This window comes from Piliocolobus tephrosceles, chromosome 2 (genome assembly GCF_002776525.5).
Source record: "Piliocolobus tephrosceles isolate RC106 chromosome 2, ASM277652v3, whole genome shotgun sequence".
Classification (NCBI taxonomy): Eukaryota; Metazoa; Chordata; class Mammalia; order Primates; family Cercopithecidae; genus Piliocolobus; species Piliocolobus tephrosceles.
The window spans coordinates 64,191,440-64,215,959 of NC_045435.1; the positions used below are offsets into that span (position 1 = coordinate 64,191,440).

Consider the following 24,520-nt stretch of genomic DNA (forward strand, 5'->3'; position numbering starts at 1 on the left):
GATGTAATGCAGGTAAATGAATGATTTATGGGAAGCTGAAAAGTTGCCTTTTGAGCAAGATCAAGGAGCCAGGCTGCTGAGAATAAGCCTTCATATGACACAAATCTTAAGTTTGGCTCTCCTCATCTGTCCCAGGTGAAAGGACCGTCTGTGTGTATGATCTAGAATGTTTAGTGTGAAGTCGGGTCATGCTGTCATTTCCAAGGTGAACTCCTTGTGGGCAAAGATTTAACCGTGGACAGAAGTACAGGTAAACATGCTGACAGAAATGAAGAGAAGATGAGTCAAAATGGAGGCATACAAACTCAGGGAATAAAATGTTATACCTTTCAAAGTGACAGTGGAAGGCTGACCACCATTTCGGCTCCGCCCAAAGGAGCTGCTGTCTCTTGAAATGCAAACTCCCAGCAGTATTGGTGGTTCTGGAATGGGAGCATCTGTTCTCCAAGGGAATTACAGGACAGAGCAGGAATCTTCAGTGTGGGGAGGAGACAGGGGAAAAGAGGTGGGGTAGCTCAGACATGATCAGATGGGTCACTGTCTGGGACAAGCCATTTACAAAGGCCACATGAACAAAGTCAACCTTGATCTGGGTTGGCAGCTGGGTGGTGGTGGGGGAAAGAGCGCTATGTACTCAAAAGCCAGGGCTCCTATGGGACATTTCAGGAAAAGTTCCAGCCTTCCCTTGTCAGCTCTTGGAGTAACTAGATTTCCTTCCTCGTCTTAGAAAAATGCTTCTAGAGTAAATTGATAGCAACTGAAACAGTAGAAGCATCCAGTTTTTGTTAAAATCCTGCTTTCATTACAGCTGCAAGGGATGGATCTAGAACTGATTTATGGAGCTTAGGGATTCTGTGAAGTCACACTTGGCCTTCACAGCAGGAGATAGGGAAAGACAGAGAGAGGGGGAAGCAGTCAGAGGATGTAACCTCTCTACTCGCTTGGGATGAAAAAGCTCCTTCTCTCTCCAACATACACAGGCACAGACATCCTCCCAGGGGAGGTATTGTGGCCTGACTCTCACTTTGGGAAGATTCTTCTCCTGCTGCCTTTTAGGACCAGAGCATGCTTTATCTCCAAAGGCTGGGCCCCTGTTTTATGCCTCCAGGGCAATCCTCCTGGACTCACCTTGTTAACCTGAGTATCACACCATTCTCTGTCTTGATGGTAGAACTAGAGAGTCCTGAGGCACAGATGCTCAATTGCTCAGGTAAATCAAATGGTCTCACATACTCAGCTTGGCAGAGGCTCAGAGCATGAACCAATTACTCCTCCCTTTATTCATGCAGCATGTATTTATCCCTTATCTACTATGTGTCACTCACTGGAGCTACAGAGCTGAAGGCACAGTCTGACCAGTGAGAACAATGCTTCTCAACACTTTTGATGCCACAGCACATAGTGAAAAGGCTCATTTTATAGGACACAACTCTGAGATGCATGGTAGCATTTCAGAGTTTCTGTCTCTTTTCTCTACTTTACCTTCTTCTATTACCCTTCGTTTGTATGGACCACATCCCCAAAGGAGGGGGTGGGGGCTATTAACATGCTAAAATCCATACGGGTGGTGAACGTGTTAATGTTGAAAAATTCAAAATAATCGGAATGACCATCTTAACAGAAGCAGATCCTGAGACAAAGATTCAAGTGCAGTTGTTATTGTATTGGGGGGTGTAGACAGCCCCAGGAGGGAAAGGAAAAGTGATATGGAGAAGGACAGGCAGCCAATCAAGGCAGGTTATTAAGCCAAGTACTGCTGTGGGCAACTGGAGCTTGCAGCCATGGAGAAAGCTCTGGGATACTGTGTACAGCACACACCTGAGTTGTCCCACCCAATGGGCAAGGGAGCTGGGGTATTTACACACCAATTCCCTCTTAGTCATTGGTCAAGAGCTATTCCTAGCAGCTGTTAATTCTATGGCAGTTTTTCCTGCTGAAGTGATATGCAGCATGGCATTCTGCAGATCTGAAATGCAGAGCTGGCAGTGGAGTTGGCTGGAACACACAGAAATGTTAGAGATATGGGCAGGGCATGGACAGATCCTGCTAGATGCATCAATGGGGGGTTAGTAAAATATTTGATAACACATCCTTCAAGCCCAGGACAATGTGGAACTATATTCATTGACATAGAAGTGCTCAACTACACATTATTGAGTGAATGAAAGCAGCATACAGAATATCCAGTAGAGTTAGACCATTGGATTGCTTATTTTTCTCTGTGTGTAAATGTGTCCCACACACTGGAAGGCAAGGCCAGGACCAGGGTGAACCAAGCAAGGCTGTTGCTTTGGGGTAAAGTCTAAGGAAATGTCAAAAAGCTCAGTAATCAAGATAAATATTTCAATGCAACATTTAAAAAATATCAACATTAATACAAAAATTCCATGATGAACAAGGTCAGGAGCTGACCTCGTATTTGCACAACTCAGCCTCATTCACTTCATCCTAATCCCAGCCCTGTTGTATTCTGTCTCCCTAAAATTTTGACCATTTGAGGCAGAGAAAGAGAGAGAGGAGTTGGAGAGAAAGTCTGATTTCTTTCCTCTTCCGGCCCGCCAACCTCTTGCTAGTGCCTCCCTTGGTCAATTCCAACCACAGCTAACATTAGAGCCTTAAAATATCCACCTACAAAGGACAGCGTCCCCTCTCCTCCTTCTCCCCATTCTGTCTCTTCTCTCAGCCTCTACCCCCGGCACAGAGCAGAGCAGCTAAAGGGCAAGGACTGGCATGGTTCCCTCAGGAACCTGTAATAATTTGCAGGCAAAAATAATCGGTTCCCGAGCAGGCCAACAAAAGCCCTAACAACTGAGACGTTGTCTTCCAGGTGCAGGTCAGCAGTGGCCAGTTAACTGCACATGTTAGTTCATAGCCCTCTGGGGTGACAACCTTGGGTCAGGCTGACCCGGCCAGAGAACACAGAGTCAAACGCCAAGTAATCAAAGCCAGTTTGTTGAAACCAAGCCATCTTGACTCCCGTCTCCCAGACAATCAGGCCACAGCCAAGAGTTTCCTACCCCTGCCTCCTCTGGGAGTCTGCGTTCTGTGGGCTTGTGCAGCCGTCCCCTTCCCAAGTTGGCTGATTCTCAATTAATCAGGGATCGGGACCCAGTTTATGCTTCCTCCCTCTAGTAGCTTCCACTTGCCTCCCTCTGGTAGCTCTTACACCTGTGGAAAGATGGAGAAAAGTGAGTTCTGTCTGGTTTTTGCAGGGCAGCAATCAGAGAGACCAAAGTAGCTTGGTTAGGAGCAGCAGAAACTGAAAGGCCTGGCCTCCGAAGATTCCATTGACTCTAAGCAGCATTTTTTTTTTTTTTTTTTTTTGAGATGTTGGCTCACATCAGTGTGAACAAAATCATGTTTCTGTCTCAATTGAGTCATTTGGCTGAAGCATTAATTTCACAGCCAGCATTCACACTGACACACACGACCTTTAGTTTTCTTCCATGAAGAATTAACACACAATGACTTGTTTTCAGGTCCCAGGCCACTGGCAACAGTGGCTTTTGTCTTGTTTGTCACAGTGGCTTTCATTCCCTTCCACCTGATGTGCCTGTGATGAACACATGAGGCTGCTGCAGAGGCAGAAAGGTCGAGAAAGGAGGGGGAATTTTGCAGTATTCCACAATAAGCATCAGCACCTTGTTAAAAACAGAACCAATCAGAGAAATGCATCATTCCCTGGATCTGGTAGTCCAGTGGGGTAGAGGAAGAGGGAGGCTTTGATCTATACATCTTCATCACACTTTGGGCCTGGCACACCGGCGACCATGGGATTCCTGTCTGCACCACCTACCTGTCTGGACATCTTTGGACAAATGACTTAATCTCTCTGAGACTCAGTTTCTTCAACCACAAAATGAAACATAGTAGGACCTGCCACATAGCATTGTTGTGGCGACTGAATAAGATCATGCCCTTGGTCACAGTATCTGACAAAAAGTAAAAGCCTCATAAATGCTGTCTTTTATTATTATTCATGGAAAAGGCCAGTCCAGAAACTTCGTTTTAAATGTCTGCTCCATTTTCTCCAGGGCTTCTTCAGCAAACCCATAATTCTGGGTCTTGGTAAAACACTTTCAATAAATGTTTATAAGGTTGACATATGCATTGCATGTCAAAACCCAAGAAGGATGAAAGGCTAGCTGAGGAAGAACAATCCTTCATCTGAAATCCCAGCCCACCCCTGTAATCCCAGCACTTTGAGAGGCCGAGGCAGGCGGATCACTTGAGGTCAGGAGTTTGAGACCAGCCTGGCCAACATGGTGAAAACCTCTCTACTAAAAATACAAAAATTAGCTGGGCATGATGATGCACGCCTGTAGTCCCAGCTACTCAGGATGCTGAGGCACGAGAATCGCTTGAACCCGGGAGGTGGAGGTTGCAGTGAGCCGGAAGATCATGCCACTGCATTCCAGCCTGGGCAACACAGTGAGATTCTGTCTCAAAAAGAAAAAATAAATAAATAAAGAAACCCCAGCCCGGTTTGTCATTCTTAGCTTGGCTCATTCTTCTTTCTCTGCACTGACCCTGACCCACCCCCTTTATGACCTTTCCACAGAGGAAAGCCCAGAGTAGGTGTTGAATAATTGGCATCTATTGTCTTTGGATGCAGACTCTGAAACCAAGCTGTGAGGGCCTGTACTTAATTTGGGAAGTGAACTAGGAGGTACTAGTAGGGGAGTGGGGAGGTGAGGAAGGGAAAGGAAGGCAGTCCATCAGGGTATGTCATGAGCAGGTCACTCCTGTGGACAACTGGACTCATCCCACTACTAGTTACCTCTGGAGACGTTGTAGAGCACACCCCTGAGTTGTCTCACCCAAGTTGTGAGGAAGCTGGGGATTTAGCCACCAACTCCAATCAATCATGGGCTGCCAGCTACTCCTAGGGGCATGTATCCTGTGCAGAGTTGACGGTGGCCAGAGTGGAAGGCAGCAGTGGCAGAAGGGAAGCCAGCAGGTGTGAGCTGGTCCCCAGGAGACATGGGCAGGGCACTGGAGGCTTTGGCTACACTGTCCTCAGGTTGTTCAAGTTTAGCTAATCAATTGCATTTGACTCAGGAAATGTATTGCTTCGTTGGTGCCAAGTCTGATGGGATTGTGTCACTGTAGTGCCCCAGGACCGTGGGTCTTGGTCTCAGGGGCAATGTGATTTCCAGCCATCTGGGCACAGCTCCTGCTAACAAATCCGCCTCCAGTGGATTGTCTTTTCTAGAAGGCAGCCACAGAGACAGAGTTCCAGTGCTCATTCTTTCTTCAAGAGATCTGTAGAATGAGCCAACATCTGGTGCCTTGGGTTTCTACATGATAAGCATTCAGCTGAGACCAGCAATTCATCCTCTTAAGAAGTCACCAGACCACAGCTTTTGGTCAAGGTGACCTGACAGGGCTGCACTGACAACTAAAGAATAAAGCAGTGAGGTGAAGTCTGCTGACCTGGGGGCACCATGACAGTAGTCTCCAAGACCATATTCCAGGCCTTTCTATGTGTCTCTTGGTTCTAACTCAATAGCCAGCATTCATGGAGCTGCTTCTACACATGAGGCGTTAAGACCATATGTATTATGTCAAGAGATGAATGGTGTTAGCCCTGCGTTATAGATGAAGAAAATATAGGCACAGAGAAATCAAGCATCTTGCCAAAGTCAGAGAATCAATAAATGACAATACAGTTGAACCCAGGTCTCTCTGGCTACAGAACCCATAGTTTTAGCCAATATGCTATATTTTGTTTATTGTACAGGTTTTCCTTGTTAACCCTGAAGGGTTATGTCCAGTAGTGTGAAACTGGTCTCCCTGGAGGTAGAGGAGAGGATGGGAATAGCTGTGATTTGGAGCATCTGCCAATTTCTGTAGTATAAATACTCCTACCATGGCCAATTTCAAGCTCCTTAGCATTTAACAAGTGGCTTACGAAATTCCAGAATGTGGAACAATTGGCTCCCACAAGCCAGAAGGAACCAGCTCCAGCCTTCCACTGGTGATACCACCCTCCCAGAGGTCTTCATTATCAAGGTTTCTAGAGATTATTGTTGAAACAGTTTCTTTCTTAGCCATTCCACTCCTTAAATCTTGCCCGAGAGCTCTAGGATTATAAATGAGATCTTGGTATCATTCATTCAACAAACATGAAGTGTCCATACGGCACAAGGGGTGATGCCTCGTAGGGAGACACAGTTCTAAACTGTCTTAGGTCTAGTTTTCCAGGAGCAGACTCAGAGGCAAAGATATGTGTGCTGCATGAGGAAGTGTTGCAGGAAAAAACACAGAGTGGTGAGAAAGTCAGATGGGAAGGGGAAGGGAGCAAGCAGGGGTATGGTGGCAAGCCAAGTCCCATGAAGCAGCAGTCCCCAACCTTTTTGGCATCATGGACCAGTTTCATAGAAGGCAATTTTTCCATGGACCAGGAGGGTGGGGGGATGGTTTTGGGACAACTCAAGCACATTACATTTATTGTGCACTTTATTTCTATTATTATTACGTTGTAATATATAAAGAAATAATTATACAACTCACTATAATGTAGAATCAGTGGGAGCCCTGAGCTTGTTTCCTTGCAATTAGACAGTCCCATCTTGGGGTGATGAGAGACAGTGACAGATCATCAGGCATTAGATTGTCATAAGGAGTGGGCAACCTAGATTACTTGCATGTGCAGTTCACAACAGGGTTTGTGCTCCTATGAGGATCTAATGCTGCTGCTGATCTCACAGGAGGTAGAGCTCAGGTGGTAATGCGAGCTATGAGAGTGGCTGTAAATACAGGTAAAAATTAACTCTCTCACCTGCCTCACCTCCTGCTGTGCAGCCTGGTTCCTAACAAGCCATGGACAGGTACTGGTCCATGGCCCGGGGGTTGGAAACCCCTGCTGTGAAGGGTACTTTAGATTCAATCTTGCAGGGGAGCTTTGGAAAGAGTGGGGTGCATCTGGGGTGTCCTGATGAGGGGTGATTTGACGAAGTACTTCTATTTGCCATTCTCATCACCTGTCATTGGTTAAGGGCTGTCCCCAGAGGGGCACACATTTCCAGGTACTGCCAGCACTTGACTGGTGCAGCAAGGCTCCAGTTGTCTGATGGCAGCCCCTAATGAAGAAGCTCAAGGATAGACTGGTAGGAAACAGAGTCCCTCAGGAGCTGGTGTAAACAGAAACAGTGAAGGGGTTAGGTGCAGAGCTCTGAGAGTGTCTACTTCACAGTCATTCACTCGACCAGCATTTACGAGAGCTATAGTACACTGAGCACTGTCCTAGGTTCACAGGACCCAAGGATGAATGCAAACAGCCAGGTTCCCTGTTCTCAAGGAGCAACTAGACCCCGACGTGATCTAGTCAGAGAGCAGGAGTCTGAGCAATCCAGATGACAAACAGATCATTACCAATTGGGATACATGGCTACAGGAAAACTATGGGGTCATGAAAGAGTAGATAAGAAGACAGAAGGTGGATTGAGGTGGGTTAGAGAAGGCACTCCTCACATTTTGGCAGGGAAACCCTAGGTATTCACTGAGGATCTCAAAAGAGTGTGCAGGTGAACAGCTAGTCTTCTCTGGTCTTTGAGTTTTTTGGGGGGTACTAGAAGACCTGTGCAAAAACACAACAGGTACACCAAGACCACAGATTACTTATGGTGAGAAAGATTCATGGTTACATAAATCACCTACCCAAATTTATGTTGCATTTTTTTCCTAAGCAAAGCCCTATGTACCACTCTAGTCCTTAAAACCTATTCAAGGTATGTTTATTCACAGAGATATTGGGACTTCCATACTTTTGGTTACTATGAAACCTGCAGGCTCTAGAGTCAGAGTGCCTGAGTTCAAAACTGGCTGATCACCTAAGTAGCTGTGTATCTTTGGACAAGCAGTTTAACCTCTCTGTGCCTCAGTTTCTTCATCTGCAGATAGCGGTAAATGTGCCTACCTCACACAGGTTCTTTTGTAAACAGTAAATGGATATGAGTTGATGCTTGCAAACTGCTTAGCACAATCTCTGGACATAGTCTAAGTACTAAAAAGGGAGCATTATTTACATTATTAGATATTATATTTGGACATATATCCTTGATATGGTGTTAAGTGAAAAAGTGAGATTTTCCAATAAATAGTTTGAACAGATGTTCTCAAACTTTGGCCTCAGAACCCTACACCTTTAAAACTACAGGACCCCAAAGAATGTTTTTAAAAATATGTATTTAAAATGTTTATTAATTCATTAGAATAACAATAATAAACCCCTTATATGTTAACATGTATATCACATTTTTATGAAAAATAACTATTTTCTTAAAAATTAGTAAAATAAAGTTGTATTGTTTTTACATTTTTGCCAGTCTAATCTTTTCTTTTCTTTTTCTTCTTTTTGAGACAAGGTCTTGCTCTGTGACCCAGGCTGGAGTACAGTGGCACAATCACAGCTTACTGCAGCCTCGATCTCCTGGGCTCAAGCGATCATCCTCCTGCCTCAGCCTCCCAAATATTTGGGACTACAGGTGCACACCACACTATTTTTTTTTTTTTTTTTTAGCAGAGACAAGGACTCACTATGTTGCCCAGGCTGTTCTTGAACTCCTGGGCTCAAGTAATCCTCCCACCTCAGCCTCCCAAGGTGGTGTTGGGATTACAGGCTTGAGCCACCATGCCTGGCCTCAATTTCTGTCTTAATTGAAGACAGCCAGATTCCTATATATGTTCTTCATTCAATCTATTGTGATGCATTGTTTTGGTTGAAGGATATTTTAAAATCCAGCTTCATACAGTTGGAAACAAAAGGACAATTTTAATACCGTCTTCAGAAAACTGTGGCTATTCTTTTTTGATACTGTACCAAAACTCAACAAGTGGTAGTTTTGTAATGGTTAGGTACAACCTGAAATCTGAAACCCTATCAGTGAGCTTTTATATTTTATCATATTAAAATCAATCTATATTGTGTTTTAAATGGACCTTTTACCCATGTGTGATTCTATAACATTATATCAACTATTTGGAAAATATTGGTTCACAGAGTTCTGCAGATCTACCAAATGTTGACACATTTTGTTATATAATATCAAAAGGTCACATGTGTTAATATCCACACTGATCTTATCAGAAGACTCTTCAAACCTGGGGAAGCCCTCAAGCACATAGTGGAGGATGTAAGTTTTCCAGAAATTCTCTTTTTTGATGGCAAGCTAAAATTTTTTCATTGGCAGCAATGAGAAGGCATGAGATTACTACCTAGCCTTAGTCTCACATAAACTCAAAGCTTCCCTCCCTGATTTCCCTCTTCTTCAGTCTTTGCCATGCACCAGAGGTCCTGTCTTTCAGCAACGCTCTTTGCAAGTGAGGTAATATTGTATTAGCTTTTGTGTGTCACTGATTTTTTTTCTTTTACCTTTTTCTATATAGTCTGGGTAAGCCTATTGTTTCTGTATCTAACCCCGCTAGCTTCAAATTACTTTCTCCTCCTCCCTGTGGAATGGTGGGTTGGTTCCCATGAGCAGTCAAAGACAAGACAGGGAACAGTATGAGGTTACCTACTGAATTGTTCTTGAATCAGTCACCTTCCCCCACTCCTAGCCACCACGACTTAGCCAGAACCCACCATTTTCTTTGGCTAGGATTTTGACAACAGGCTCATAACAGGTCTGCAGGCCTCGAGTGTGGAGGCCTCGCCTAGTCCGTTCCCCTCTGACCAGCCAGAGAGCAAATCTGCAACAGTCGTGTCCCTGATACCTACTGCAACCTGGGAGAAAAGCACAAAGGAGGGTGCAGGGCCCATCTCCAGCCCCACACATGTGGACCCCACAGAATGCAAGTTCAAGAGCTGCCAACCCCTCCCGTACACACACAGTTGCCTCTCAGATTGGCCTGCTGGACAAAGGCTGTAGCGGCCTCCCTGGAGAAGGAAGAGGGACAATAGAAATAGGTGTGCACAGACCCCAAAGGTAGGTTCAGGGTGTTTGCAGCAGGAGTTCCAGGTATGTAAAGCATGATGCATAAAGAAGTGGGTGTAGGTTCCAGGTGGCATATCCTTTGGGATCACCGACTCCTCAACCAGGTTGTCAGGGAGGCAGTGGGGTCCAGGGCAGAGTCTTATAAATCACACCCTAAGCAAGAACCTCAGGTACCCATGTCTAAAGGTGTAACGGTGTACAAATCTAATCTATACAACCCTGCATCAAGCCCCTGAATGGCTCCCTATCACCCCATCACCCACAGGATCAAGTGCCCATGCCTTGGTCTACCAGGCGTCTCCCCATCTGGCTCCTGCCTACCTGTCTTTCTTGCCCTTGACTGTGTCTGGCTCTGGTCCATAGGCGCCCCATGCTCTCTCACTGCAGGGACTTTACAGCATGTGACCTCCTCTGGGCCTTGCCCTGGATGACATCTTATCTTTGCTGTGCTCTGCTCAGGGATCATTCTTCCCTGGCACCCCAGTCCCCCAGCTCTAGCCTAAAGTCTGGGTTGGCTTCTAGTCTTCGGCCTTCACAGCTTTCATATCCTCTCTGTCCTCTACCAACCACAAAGTATGACAGCTATCACTAGGCAGTGCTCACTATTTACAGCTAAGGGTACTGAATGCTTCCAGTAACTCTATGACATGCATGCTGTGTTTATGCCCATTTTACAGGTGAGGGAACTGAGATGAAGCATGGTAACTAATTTGGCCACAGGGCCAGCTAATAAGAGAGTCAGGCTCTGAGTTTAGACACCAAGCTTTTAACCACTGTGCCAGTGATTTTCGGTCCTTAAACTTTTGAGTACAGCAGAATCACTGGTGTGCACACGATTGATGTGCAGCAGAGGGGAGGGAGTAAGTTTATTAAAGTGCAGACTCCTGGGTCCCACCAATCCAGAGATTCTGATTCGATACGTCAAAGGTGGGGCCCAGAAATCTGCATTTTCATAAGCTCCCCAGAGGATTCAGATGCAGGCGTTAGGGGGAACCACACTTTGAGAATCACACGCTTTCCTGCCTAACCGCAAGTCCTAAACTGCAACCCGTAAAATATAATTAGGCCTTCTGGGCTCAGCAGGGCCCCTGAGAAGGAGGAAGAAGACACTGCGTGCATCTAGCAAGTTCTCCACGCCACCTGTGGTGGTGGTTGGAGTGGGGGAAGGCCTTTCCCTGGGGGCAAGATACACACCCTGGTTGCATCATATAGACACAACACCAGAGCCATAATCTGGGGTGTCCGGAAGCCAGCGCACCCTTCACATTTCTGTGACAGTGTTCAGTTCTGGCTTGGCCATAACTGCTTGGAACGTGGTCTGTCTGCCCCACCCCACTGGCTGCTGCTAGTTAACTGGAAGCTGTGGCCAGAGGGAGTATGGGCTGAGAACATAATTAGGGAGCCCATTCCCAGCCGACCAGCAGGAGGACTTTTGCACCTTGTCCATCTCTTCCCTGAGACTTGTGAAGACACTCAGTGGTTGGTCAGCAGCCCTGACTTGGGCACCGTAAAGCAGGGAGGATGAGGGGCGGCAAAGAGGACTGTGTGGTGACCTCATTGGGTGGTCTCCTTCCAGCCTGTCCAGCTCTGCCAGCAAGAACATTGTGACAAGTCCTCTCCTTGGAAGGAAGAAAGAGATGTGTCCCCAACTCAGGGACACCTGGGGTGATCTGAGACCCTGGGCCTTTCTTTCACCCCATTGTTTCCTCTGCCATAATTTTAAATTTTCCCCTGCCTTTCTTTTCTTTTCTTCTTCTTCTTTTTTTTTTTTTTGAGATAGAGTCTCGCTCCGTCACCCAGGCTGGAGTGCAGTGGTGTGATCTTGGCTCACTGCAACCTCTGCCTCCCGGGTTCAAACTGTTCTCCTGAGTCAGTCTCCCCACTAGCTGGGATTACAGGCATGCACTACCACACTCAGCTAATTTTTGTATTTTTAGTAGAGACGGGGTTTCACCATGCTGGCCAGGCTGGTCTCAAACCTCCTGTGATCCTGACCTCAAGTGATCTGCCCATCTCACCTCCCGAAGTGCTGGGATTACAGGTATGAGCCACCGTGCCTGGCCTCCCCTGGATTTCTATTCCTTTCTCACTCATCTTCTTCCCTCTGTCTCAGCCCACTTTACTTTCTGAGAGAGATTATTCCCAGAGTCCCCAGTGAGTCATCTGTAGCCAGGTTGTGACCTCCTGACCAAGCAGGGCCAATGGGATTTCCCTCCCAGTGACCTGGCCTTAGGGCTCAGACTTACGAATCAAGTCACTTCATGGACTAAACCTTTAAGGTGCATAGACTTGGGCTGGAGCTGCCCGCGCTGGGGTGGCTGGGGTGGCTGTGCTGGGCAGGCATTCAGGGGTCACATGTTCTGGTGTGCAAACAGAAAGAGCTCGGGGCTGGTCTACAGCTAAAAGCAGGCAAATGAAGCAGAGAAAGAGAAAAGTGCTCCCTAAGAACCCAAAGAGAGAGGAGGAAATGCCCATTTGCTTCCTTCCAGCTTTCCAATTCCCAGCACCAGTCTGTTGTGAAGCATTTCTAGTCTTAAGCGAGAGGATACCCAGATGAATTCTTGTCCTTGTGACCCACAAGATAACCTCACTCCTCAGGACTGCTTTCCCTGTGTTTAAGTTAGCTCAAGTGAGTTTGTTTCGGTCAAGCAAATCATCCCTGGTGAAGACAGTCCTGGCCTGACACACCCGGTGAGTTACAAACACTGGCTGAGTTTGGGGCTGTGCCAGGCATAGGATTTGATGAACAACGAAAGAGATGCTGACCCCGCTCTCTGGGAACAGTGAGGGTGGGAGGAGTCAGAGGTGCAGAGAAGCAGGATGGGGCTTCATCCTCAGGGAATGGCAGTGATAGAAGTTCGAGCAACGATCGCTCCTATTATGTATGTTAAGCAGAAGGGCTGGGGGCAAGGTCAGAATGCCAGGATTCAAACTGGAGATCTGCCAGGGGCTAACCATGTGGCCCTGCGCATGTTTCTTAAACTCTAGAGATTTCGATTTTCTCAGCTGTGACATAGAGATGGTGACCCTCAGAGTGCACTTATACTTAGAACAATGCCTCGCACTTACGAAGTACTCGGTATTTGTCAACTATTATTTTTTTCTCTGGGTGTTGGGGAGGGTGCTGGGTAGAGCCAAGCATCTTGAATTGTAGTAGCAGGGCCATATCACTGAAGATTTTATAGATCCAGCAAAGGAGTTTTGATTTTTTCCAGAAAAACTATGGGAAACCAGAAGAATTGTAAGCCAGCAAGGGGCCCGGTTAGATGAATGCTGGGGTTTTCAACCAGCCTCCAATCTGAAGACACTGCTAGTTGTTACATTCTGGCCAGGGGCCAGGGAGGTTCAACTGGCCTCTGGTGGGTAGAGGTCAGCATTGCCACTAGCCATCTTACAGGGGGTAGGACAATCTTGTGAAACAAAGAATTATTTGGCCCCAAATGTCAGTGGTGCCAAGGTGGAGAAAGCCTGGATTAATGTATTATAAAGAAGAGAAATTCTCAAAGAACTTAACACAGAGCTACCATTCAACCCAGCAGTCCCATTACTGGGTATATATCTAAAAGAAATTGTTCTACCAAAAAGATACATGCACTCGAATGTTCATTGCAGCACTATTCACAATAGCAAAGACATGGAATCAACCTAAATGCCCATCAATGGTGAACTGGATAAAGACAATGTGGTACGTATACATTGTGGAATACTACACAGCCATAAAAATCAACGAAATTATGTCCTTTGGAGCAACGTGGATGCAGCTGGAGGCCATTATCCTAAGCAAATTAATGCAGGAACAGAAAGCCAAATACCACATGTTCTCACTTATAAGTGGAAGCTAAACATTGGGCACTCATGGACATAAAGATGGCAGCAATAGACACTGCGGAGTACTAGAGCAGGGAGGGAGGAGGACAAGGTTCGAAAAACTAACTGTGGGTACTGTGCTCAGTATGGAGGTGATAGGATTAATTGTACCCCAAACCTCAGCATCATGCAATATACCCAGGTAACAAACCTGCACATGTACCCCCTCCATCTGAAGTTGAAATTATTAAAAAAAAAAAAGAGAGAGAGAGAAGAGAAATTAATTAGAAATGAAACTTTCCCACCCCAGGGGCTCAGTTTCCCATCTATCAAAAGACACACATAGGAGGATGTAGAAGGCTGAGTGCTGTGTGGCTTCCATGCCTGACCTTCCATGATATGCTTATTCTCCTGTTGCAATGGGCCCACTGTCCTGGACCCTTCTGACACCAGCTATGTGGTCCTGACCCTGGGCTCCCTGAGCCTCTCATTACAGATAATCCTGACGGGGCCAGAGAGTATATGAAGAAGACAGGGCTCAGGATCTAGTCCAACTGTGGGATTAGATTCTGGCACCACCCCTTGCCAGTTATGGGACCCAGAACAATTTTCTTTGCCTCTCTGTGCATCAGTTTCTCCATCTCTAGAGTAGGACTGATAACACCTCCCCAGAAGCACAGGTTCGAGGGTTTGCAAAGCTCTCATTCCAGGCCCTGGTTCATCACAGATGTTCCATCAACATCAGCTCCAACAATGTGAGATTGCTAAACACCAGGGGAAGGCATGAGAAATGCAGCCAAGTCGATGTCCATTATCCACGGAGAAGTCATTGCAGACAGGCTCTCTCCAGAAGCCTGTGACAACTCCCATCAGTCAGAAGGAGCTCAGGGAATGTGTGCTCCTTTGAATATTTGCTTGAACTAATCAGGGACGGAGAGCAGGAAAACAAAAGAACCTTCAGAGTAAGGCAGGACTTGCAAACTCAGTGTCACGAGGGCCAGGGAGGCAGTAGACTGCAGGGTTAGTTATGACATTTAATTAGTAATTACTTGAGTGAATAGCACCAGAGACATGGAGACCAGAAGTGCTTCCCTCAGAGGGGCAGGATGGCAGACCCGAGAGGCTGGGTGCTATTTCAAATTCCAGCTTGGCCACTCACCAGCTGTGCAAATTTAGAAAAAGTGCTTTGCCTTTCTGTGCCTCAGTTTCTCGATCCATAGAAATAGAGATATGCAGATAAAAATCATACCCACCTCAAAGGGTTGCTCTGAAAATTCACTATCTACAATATATATAGGCACAAACATCAGTGTCCGACACAGGGTCAGCACTAGGGGTGTCATTGCGGCTGGCTTCTGTTTCCATCTTGTGATAAAAGCACACAATCTGAATTAGCCTCAGTGTCAAGCAGTGTGGTCTGCAGACCAGTGCCATCAGCATCACTTGGGAGCTTGTTAGAAATGCAAATATGCAGGCTTCGCCTCAGACCTACCCGATCAGAAACTCTGCATTAATTGGCTAGGTAACCTGTTAGAAAAATTAACCTCTCTAAGCTGTGGATTTCTTATCTGTAAAATGGAGATTTCTAATATCAGCCACCTCCTCTTCTGCACTCGGGGCTCTAGGATGGCTCCGGCCTTTTGTCAGTTGCTGGGCTCTTTTCTGCCCCAGGGCCTTTGCATTTACCGTTCCATCTGCCTGGAATGCCCTTGGCTCTCCCCATGACTGAGGTGCTATCTTTTAGGCTTCAGTTTAAATAGCACCTTCTCAGAGAGGCCTTCTTCACCAACCCTGCCCCATCTCCCGTTAATCCTTGTCACTACACTCACTTATTTTCTTCAGGTGCTAATGACAATCTACAACTCCCTTATTTTTGAGTCTACTTACTTGCTTCTTGTCTCTCTTCAACTTGTGTCATATAAACTCCAAGAGGGCAGGACTGGGTCTCTCTGTGCACAATGCCTGGCACAGCGTGTGTGTTCCATAAACAAGTCTAGAAGGAATGGAAAAGCCTATCATAGAAGAACAGAGAGTGCTCATCACAGCACCAGGCGCAGGGTGAAGTCCCCATAAGAACAACATGACTGTACAGTTATTATCATAAAATAGGCCACCATGTAGCCCTGGGCTTCACAAACAGCTACGCGGAGCAGCACAGAGGCTAGCGGTGGCCTTTCTGTCCCTGGCACCCGTGCTTAGTCTGCACTGTGTGACCCTTGCACCCAATCATGTAACAGGGCTGCTCTGAAGAAGCTGCCTCATTAAAATATGGAAATAGTTGTCACGTTGCTATCACCCAGCCCAAGCCATCAAGTGCTCCAAATTGGTTTTTGCCATTTCGTAAGGCACAACATACATTTGTTAACTTTTCAAACAGTAAACACCACCTGCAAAGTGCCTTTAATATTTAATGTAACTATAAATTGTTTTGAAAATAAATCCAGCCATGTGGAAAAGCAGCAGAAGGAATGGGAAGTGAATCCAGGAACCTGCTCTGCATGGGGGCAGCGCGGGCTGCGGGGCTGAGCCTCGAATTACTGGTCAGGCACTTGGATGCCCCACTTCAGTGCTTTATGGGGCCGATGGGTAATGATTGCTTCCCCTTGATGCTCTGAGGATTCTGACCTCATGACAGTGCTTATTTGGTTCTCCAGAGGACGTAGGGTAAAGCTACAGAGGGGTTGCGGGGGTGCACCTCCACCAAAACCATCTTGGTGGGGAGCACTGGTTAATGCCAACATTACCCATGGCCTTAGTGGAGAAAAGCATGTCAGCCATGAGCTCTTCTGGCCAAACCAACTGGTAACACTGCCCAGTGTCATGGGATGTGTGCTTGGGGCTAGTGACTGGTCTGTGACAAATTAATTTGTCACTGCTCATCACATGCTGTATTTGCTCCTTTCTGTCTCTCTCTCCATCTCATTTCATGCACTATATAGAACTTCAGAAAAGTACCTGTTTCTGTCTTACTTCCCTCATAGGTCAAATTGGGATGCTAATGATACCTACCTCATTGCATTACTGTAGGTTTAAGCAGGTGACTGCCTGTAAAGCGGTTAGGACAATGCCCAGCATATGGGGCCATTTTTAAATGTTTGCTGCGCTGTCACCACTGCTGCTTCTGCTGCTGTGAACAGACATGATGCCACCTGCTCCCTGTGGCCCTCTTCATTCCCACTGCGGCTGTACTGGCCTCCTTTTCATGCCTGGTGTCCTCCATGCTCCCTCTTGCCACCAAGCCTTTGCACGAGCTGTGTCCTCTGCCTGGAGCACTTTTCCTTTCTTTTTTTGCCCGGTTACTCTCTTAGCTATCGGCTCAATCAGCTATTAGGTTGGTGTAAAAGTAATTGTGGTTTTTGCCTTTGAAGGTGTGAGCAAAACCACAATAACTTTTGCACCAACCTACTGAAATGTTGAACTTCAGGGGAAAAGCCAAGCTCTCTCCTCCTGGCATGTCAGTCACTGACTAAATCTCTGGAGCTGGAATGGTGGCATTCTCTGATTAGCCCACACTAGTCATCTGCTAACATGTGGCCGGGGCCAGAGGACCAGGATCAGCAGTCCCATCAAAAGCCACATGCCATGCAGAGAGAGGCTGATAGAATTCTGAGAGTTGCTCTTCTTGGCAGACAAAACCATCATTGTCCATTACAATGAGATGTGTGTCCTGGCAGTCACCATGGAAACCGGGTGAGGACCAACTGCTGTCAATCGGTGAGCAGTTAGGCAGCTATTACTTTGATCCATGCTAGAAGAGTGAAGCCTGACGATTTGCAAGACATTTCGAAGATACAACCGAGAGAGAAAGAAGATAATTCTGAGGCTTCTAACTTGATACGCAGAAGAGTGAATGACACCACTGGTGTCTTATTATTGGCCTCATATGATGCAACGGAAAAAACTGGCTGATTATGGAGGGATCTGACATAAAGGTATCCAGCTTAGACTGGGAGACAATTTTGGGGGTGAAAAGGGAACCTAAAGTCTTTCAGTTCATACCCTTTAAGTAGACACATACATATAATGCTGGCACTTATTCAACTAATTAGTAAAGGGGTGCTAATGCCAGGCTAGCGATTGGCTGGCCCTTCTGGCCAAATTCAAAGCTAATGTATATTATGTCCCCAGGCTCTCTTGATTCTTCTGGACTTGGCAAGGGCTCTGCTATGGGTCCATCTTAGTGTCTGTCCCCTTGATTCCTGACTCTCCCAGGGATCATGTTCCCCTGTGTGAGAAGGCTGGCTCCCTTGTGGAGTAACTTCTGAATAGCCACGGAGTTATCTGAATGGCATGAGAACCCAGATGGACCCATGTACAGAGAGATGCTCTGTGCTCTGCCTCTCCCTATGCTATCAGGCATCTCCAAATAGCATGCCCCAAAGACTTCTCAGTTTTCCTTCCCAAACATGACCTTCTCATTTCAGTAAATGACACCATCATTCACCAAGATCCTCAAGCCAAAAGCCTAAAATTTGAATTCCATCATTCCCTTTCCCCCACACCCAAACTACCAATATATCTGGTTGGCCCAGGTTCTCCCCAACCAATATATATCCCTGTCAACTGTGTTCCCGTCTAGTCCAGAGGCTGGCAAATGTTTCTCATAAAGGGCCAGATACTACAATGCACTATCCACATGGCAGCTAGAGTGATCTTTAAAAAGTAAGCAGCAGTTGTCTCTCTCTGGCTTAAATTTGCCCAGTAGCTCCCCATTGCCCTTAAATGAAAATTCAGTCTTTCCATACTGTCTCCACCCCTCCATGACCCGGTCCCTGCCTCCTCTCTGACCCCACGTTCTGCCCACTCTTTGTCCACACTGCTCCACACCCCCTAGTTTCCCTTTTACTCCCCAAACACTCCAACTTCTTTCCCTTCACTCTTCCCTGGGAACATTCTTCCCCCCCACCTCCCCCACCAGTTCTCTCCACATCTGGGTTCTTTTTCATCAGTTAACTCTTGCTGACTGGGCACAGTGGCTCACGCCTGTAATCCCAGCACTTTGGGAGGCTTGGGGGGGGGGGGGGAGATCACTTGAGGCCAGGAGTTCAAGACCAGCCTGGCTTGAACCCCGTCTCTACTAAAAATACAAAAATTAGCTGGGTGTAGTGGCACGCACCTGTAATCCCAGCTACTCAAGAGGCTGAGGCAGGAGAATCACTTGAACCCAAAAGGCAGAGGTCGCAGTGAGCCGAGACTGCCACTGCACTCCAGCCTGGGCCACAGAGCAGACTCTGTCTCAAAAACAAACAAAACAACAACAACAACAAAAAAACCTCTTGCTTCCATGAAGAGAACAGTCTGACTCTTATCTAATGTGGCCCCATCTTTTCCCCATTGTCCCATCTGAAATTATCTTATTTGTTCAACTGCTTGTTGTTCATCCTCCTGGAACATAAGCTCTGTGAGAGCAGGGACTACATCCGTCCTCTCAGCACGCACATCAGCACTCTTTACATCCTCAAATAGTTGCTCACTGAACAAATACAGGCTCCTGGTCTATATTTCTGGGCAATGCCAGATGTCTGTGCACCTCAGATTTCTCCAGCTTTCCCAAGCCCTTCCTATGCTGGCCTAGAAGAGGGCTGCCAAAGAGTTCGTTCCCTGCGTATGACAAAGCCTGAAAAAACACGCTGCTTGTCTGAGTCATTGTGCTTGTCCAGGGACCTCTGTGCAAACTGATTTGTGATCGCAAGGCCCAGCCGATAGAAGGGCGGCTCTTCCAACAGCTGGACTCTACACGGGAGCCTCTTTAACAACAGATGTGATATGGTGGAGAGGCGGTGGGGAGGCCGGGTCCCACGGAAGCTCCCATGCAGAAACCCTGCCGTCTGTTCCTGGTACTCCCTGACATGTGGCAGAGCTTACCAGAGCTTAATTTCCTTGTTTCCAAAGTGCCCTCTCCTAGGCGCCCTCATAACTCTCATTTGCTCACTCTCATCTCCCAAACCCCTGTACCCCATCTCCCTTTTTCATCAACGCATTGAGACCAGAGACTGCTGGTTGCCACCTAAATGCTTTTTGTCCCTTCTTCCTTGGTCATAGAAGCCTGATTTTTTTTAAGATGGTGATGAACCCAGCAAAGAGACAACATTCACCTACCCCTTTTTCAGGTAGGGGTGGCCAGGTGATGATGTCTGGCTAATGATGTATAAACAGAAGTGCCGCTGGAACTTCTGGGAAGAATGATGAAAGGAAGATGACTTCAGCCACTAAGACTTCAGCCACTATCTTAGTCTGCTGGGGCTGCCATAAAAGAATGCCACAGACTGGGAAGCTTACACAACAGAAATTTAGTTTCTCGCAGTTCTGGAGGCTGGAAGTGCAAGATCAGGGTACCAGCATGGTCAGGTTCTGGTGAGGGCTTGCTTCTTGCTTCCTGATTTGCTTTTCTCCATGTGTTCACATAGGGGAAGGGGACAGAGAGAGGGAGAAAGTAGGAGCATGGAGAGAGGCAGGAGAGGGAGAGGGAGAGAGGGGAGAAAGGGAGAGACAGAAAGAGAGAGAGGAGGAGAAAGACCCTTTTCCTCTTCTTCTGAAGCCACCAATCCTATCAGATTAGGATCCCACCATTATGACCTCATTTAACCTTAATTACCTCTTAAAATCCCTATCTCTGATATAGTCTCGTTGGGGGTTAGATCTTCAATATATGAATTTAGTGGGGACACAGTTCAGGTCATCACAGCCAGGCATTACATCATTTAGTTCTTCCCTTCCTTCTGCCTTCCTCCCACCTGGAATCCGATGTGATGGCTGGAGCTTCAGCAGCTATACTGGACAATGTGGTAACCTTGAGAATGAATGCCAGGTGCTGAGGCTGGAAGTGCAGAAAGATGGAAAGAACCTGGGTTGACTTTGTGCCACCATTATATTATCATGGAATTGTTAGGAGTTGCTTTATGTCAGAGCTCTGGTTCTCAGTCACCCTGTATATTGGAATAACCTGGGATCTTTGAAAAATGCTCATGCCTGGATGTCACTCACAGAGATCCAGATATAATTGATCTTTTGGGGCAGCCTAGGCATCATGATTTCTGTTAAATTTCTCCTGGTGATTCTAACGTGATAAGCTTGAGAATACTGCTAAAGAAAATATCCTGGTGTAAGGGAATTGATTGCGTTTTAAACAATGGTATTTTAGTTTTGTTATGCAGACTAACTCAACTTCAATGAGAAATCTAATTCTAGAAGATGAATCACTTCCGTCTTCTAAGACTTCAGAACAAGCACCGCCCAAAGCTATCAGGAGACCTGGTCGCATCCTACCACATTCAAGAGTAGATATGAGTAGATATCAATTCAAGCTGAATGGTGACAGATCTGTGCAGTATTAAGTATAATTTTCTGTCCTTTCACTCACATGAATAAAACAGTGTGTGTAACTTAAAATAAACTTTAGGATTAAAATAAGCACTCAAATTCAAAATAGTCAGATGTGGTACTTTTGTCAACAAACATCTTTTCCAAAAGTGAAATCCATTGGTAAGGATCATTAGAGGCCAATGAACTCTTCTTTCCTGTGATCCAAATGTCCCTCCTTGTCCCCAGCCCAAGTCAGAAGAGCTCAAGGGGAGGAGCTCGGCCAGCTGGTGAGAGAGTTGGCTTAAAATAAACAGGTACCAGGGTTCAACTCTCAGCTTCGTCACTTACAGCTGAGTGCTCTTGGGTAAGTCATTTAACCCCTCTGTGCTTCAGCTGCTTCCTGTGCAAAATGCAGTTCATGATTTTGTCCAGGACTCGGGACTGTGGCAAAGACTAAAAAGCAATGTCCAAAAAAGCACTTAGCATTGTGTCTGGCCCATAGTAACTGCTCAGTAAATGTCAGCCATCATTCTTAGGCTATGGCCAGCCACTCTTCCCGAATGATGTGTCCTTCCCCTTCATTTCTGGAAAAGAGTGCCAAAACAGGGCTGCTTTTATGAATAGGGTACTAAATGAGCAAACACATGTCTGGAAATAAAGGTAATTCATCCCTGGGGAGATAGCATCTCCCAGGTTCAGGGGTTAATGGGCTGGAGGATTCATAACAAACGGTGCCCGAGACAAATTGGCTGATGGAACTGAGCAGCTATTGTTTCTCAGACAGCTCTTCAGCTGTGGCCCATTTATTAGCATGGCTGCCGGAGAAACAAATTAAAAGGCAAGCCCCTCAAAGATAACAGAAATTGAGTGCGAGGGGCAAAACGCCCTGAAAGTTTGAGCCGCCGACAGAGAGGCCATGCTTCTTCATCTGCTGCCAACCTCCAAACACTGAACTCTGGAGGAGGCTGGACGGGAGCCAGCCTCTGACGGCGTGTGCTCTCTTCGGTAAATATGGGAACTGCCAAGAGCCAAGCCCGTGGAAAAGCACTTACAGATTACAAGCAAACACATGGCAAGCAGGACCCTCTGCAATCGTAAAATGCATCGTGGAGGAAGAGGAAAGGAAACAAACCATTCTCTTTGGGACTGTCCATCTGGAAGCGTGGAGCCAGGAGCATTATTACAAATAAATGTATCCAGCCCAGCAATGTCTGGGAGTCACTGGATATTTTCATCCTCCCGGAACCTTTGAAAGAGCTCTGTCCACAAATACAGACTTCTGAAGCTGCAACAGAACCCTGGTGCTGGGACACCAATTCTGCCCTTCACCTCCTGTGAATTGGTTTAGCCCATTTTCTAGGGAAGGCTGGGGAGTGGTGAGGGCTTAATACTCCAGAAGCTTTGTGAGTGGGGGTGTGAGCCTGGAAGGGAAGACTGGAGGCCTCGCAGGCTGTGGGATACGTGGCCAGATGGAGCATTGGCCTCTGTGCCCAAATGGCTTCTACTAGACTTTTCTAGGTGTGACCCTGGAACCATTTTTATCCTGGGGTGCTGACTAATAGATTCCTGGGTCCTACTTCAGACCTCCAGGATCAGCCTCTCTACAGGGAAGTGCAGGGGTCTTACATTTAATATCGCTTCTTAGGCGACTCCTCTGCATACTAAAGGAGTGCTTCTCAAGCTAGAGCATGCGTGCACCAGCATAACCCTGACAGCTTACTAAACACAGATTGCTGGACCCCACACTGACAACCACCCCTGATTCAATAGGTCCAAGGTGGCACCCGAAGATTTGCATTTCTAACAAGTTTCCCTGATGCTGGTGCTGCTGGTCCAGGGACCACACTTTGAGTAGCACTGCAAGTCTGCAAACCCACTGAACTACAGGGTCTGCTCTCAGGCTGAGCAAAGTTCCATTTGTCAACAAACATGTACACAGCCCCAGTTGGGCGCAAGAGCCCTCTATTCCTGGACATCATGGTGTCTGGGAGCTAAACCTTCACTCCTACGCCCCCCAAAGGAACCTGAAGATGTTTGAATTAATAATGACTCCAGGACGAGTTTGTGCTAGGACTTTCCTTGTAAAAAAGAAAGGTCTAAATAGTGGTTCTCAACTTTGAGTGAGATTTTAAAAACACTCCAGTGCTGGGGAAAAATGTGGGACCTGGGCATCATCCAGATTTTTAAAGTTGCTCTGGAGGAGTCCAACGTGCAGCCAGGCTAGAAAACCTAGCACAAATGTTGTTAACACTGACTACCATCAGTAGCACCCAGGGAGTGGCTAGAAAGCATTACATTGGGCCCCACTCCTCCCTTGCGATTCTGACTTCCGTGATTCAGGGTGGAGCTTGGGCGTTGGCATTAAAACAAAAGCTCTCCAAATGTTCCACGGTGCACCTAGTGGCAGGGATCCAGACCTGCCAGCCTAGTGGAAAGGGACTCAGGAGCAGTAAATCCTGGGAAGGCTTAAGGGGTGGGATGAGACCAGAGACTGGGGCTGATTCATTTGGATCACCACAGTAAATGACAATGGTAAAGCAAGTCTCAGTTGTGTAAAGCAGTTTTATGAAGTGCAATCAGAAGAGATTTCTTGTTCTTACCCCATAAACAACTGCACACTCAAACTCTCTTCCTTGCTGGCCTGAGCAGGAATTTGTTGGAGGGGAAGGGAGGCTAAAAGCTTCCTCTGCCGACTTCAGACGTGCCTCCTCTGGGGTGCACAGAGCAAGGGGTGCCCCTGCCAGCCATGAAGCCCTATGCAACTGGGTTTCTACAGATCTGCAGGGGCCTAGGAGGAAGGTTTGCTAGAATTACTGCTCCATGTGACTGTCTTTTAAAAATTAACTTGAAGATACCTGGGTGCTATATCAGCTTTCTCAACCTGGAAGTTGGACCCTGGAGCCTGCATTTTGAACAGATGTTCTGGGCAATTGCAATGTGCATTATAAGTGGGGAACCATGTACATGAAGGTTCTACCTACCTGAGCAAAGGTGGAAGTTGGGAGAGATAGGGCCAGAGAAAAGAGTGGATAGTTCTTTGCCATCTTTGGTTTCCCCGAGGTCTCTGCTGGGCAAAGAGTCTCTCAGAAAAACCCTTCTTTAAAGATAAGAGCCTGACTATTTACCAAAATTTACATATAGGTCCAATAAATGGAGCTGACTTTACCCATGCAGGGCTGGGTGTCAGACTCAGCTGTCTCTGTCATGATGCACTTTTAAGGTCTTTTTAACAGGATGAGCTAGATTACTGGCAAAGAAATGAATTTCTCCTATCTCCAGAGAATTCTAAGTCTCCTCACTAGAGAATTAGGCTGTCTGTCCCATTTCCAACAACAACACATGTTGAATGGCCCAGCTTTGGCCAATGGTCCTGGCCTGCCATGTCTTCTCACAACAAATGTTTCCTTGCAGTTTGCTCACTCTGGGGTCAGTAAGAATTTCAAATTGGGACAGAAAGAGAGAGAACTGTTTTA

The 24,520-nt window shown here is 46.7% G+C and overlaps 1 long non-coding RNA gene across 1 annotated transcript; it reads right to left on the minus strand.

Moving 5' to 3' along the window:
• Nucleotides 1-761: 761 nt before the first annotated feature.
• Nucleotides 762-23,821, minus strand: LOC111532550. Its single transcript, XR_002728580.2, has 3 exons — nt 23,648-23,821; nt 15,633-15,738; nt 762-3,168 (listed from the first exon to the last, which is right to left on the minus strand). It is a non-coding gene; the product is annotated as an uncharacterized LOC111532550 (long non-coding RNA).
• Nucleotides 23,822-24,520: the final 699 nt, after the last annotated feature.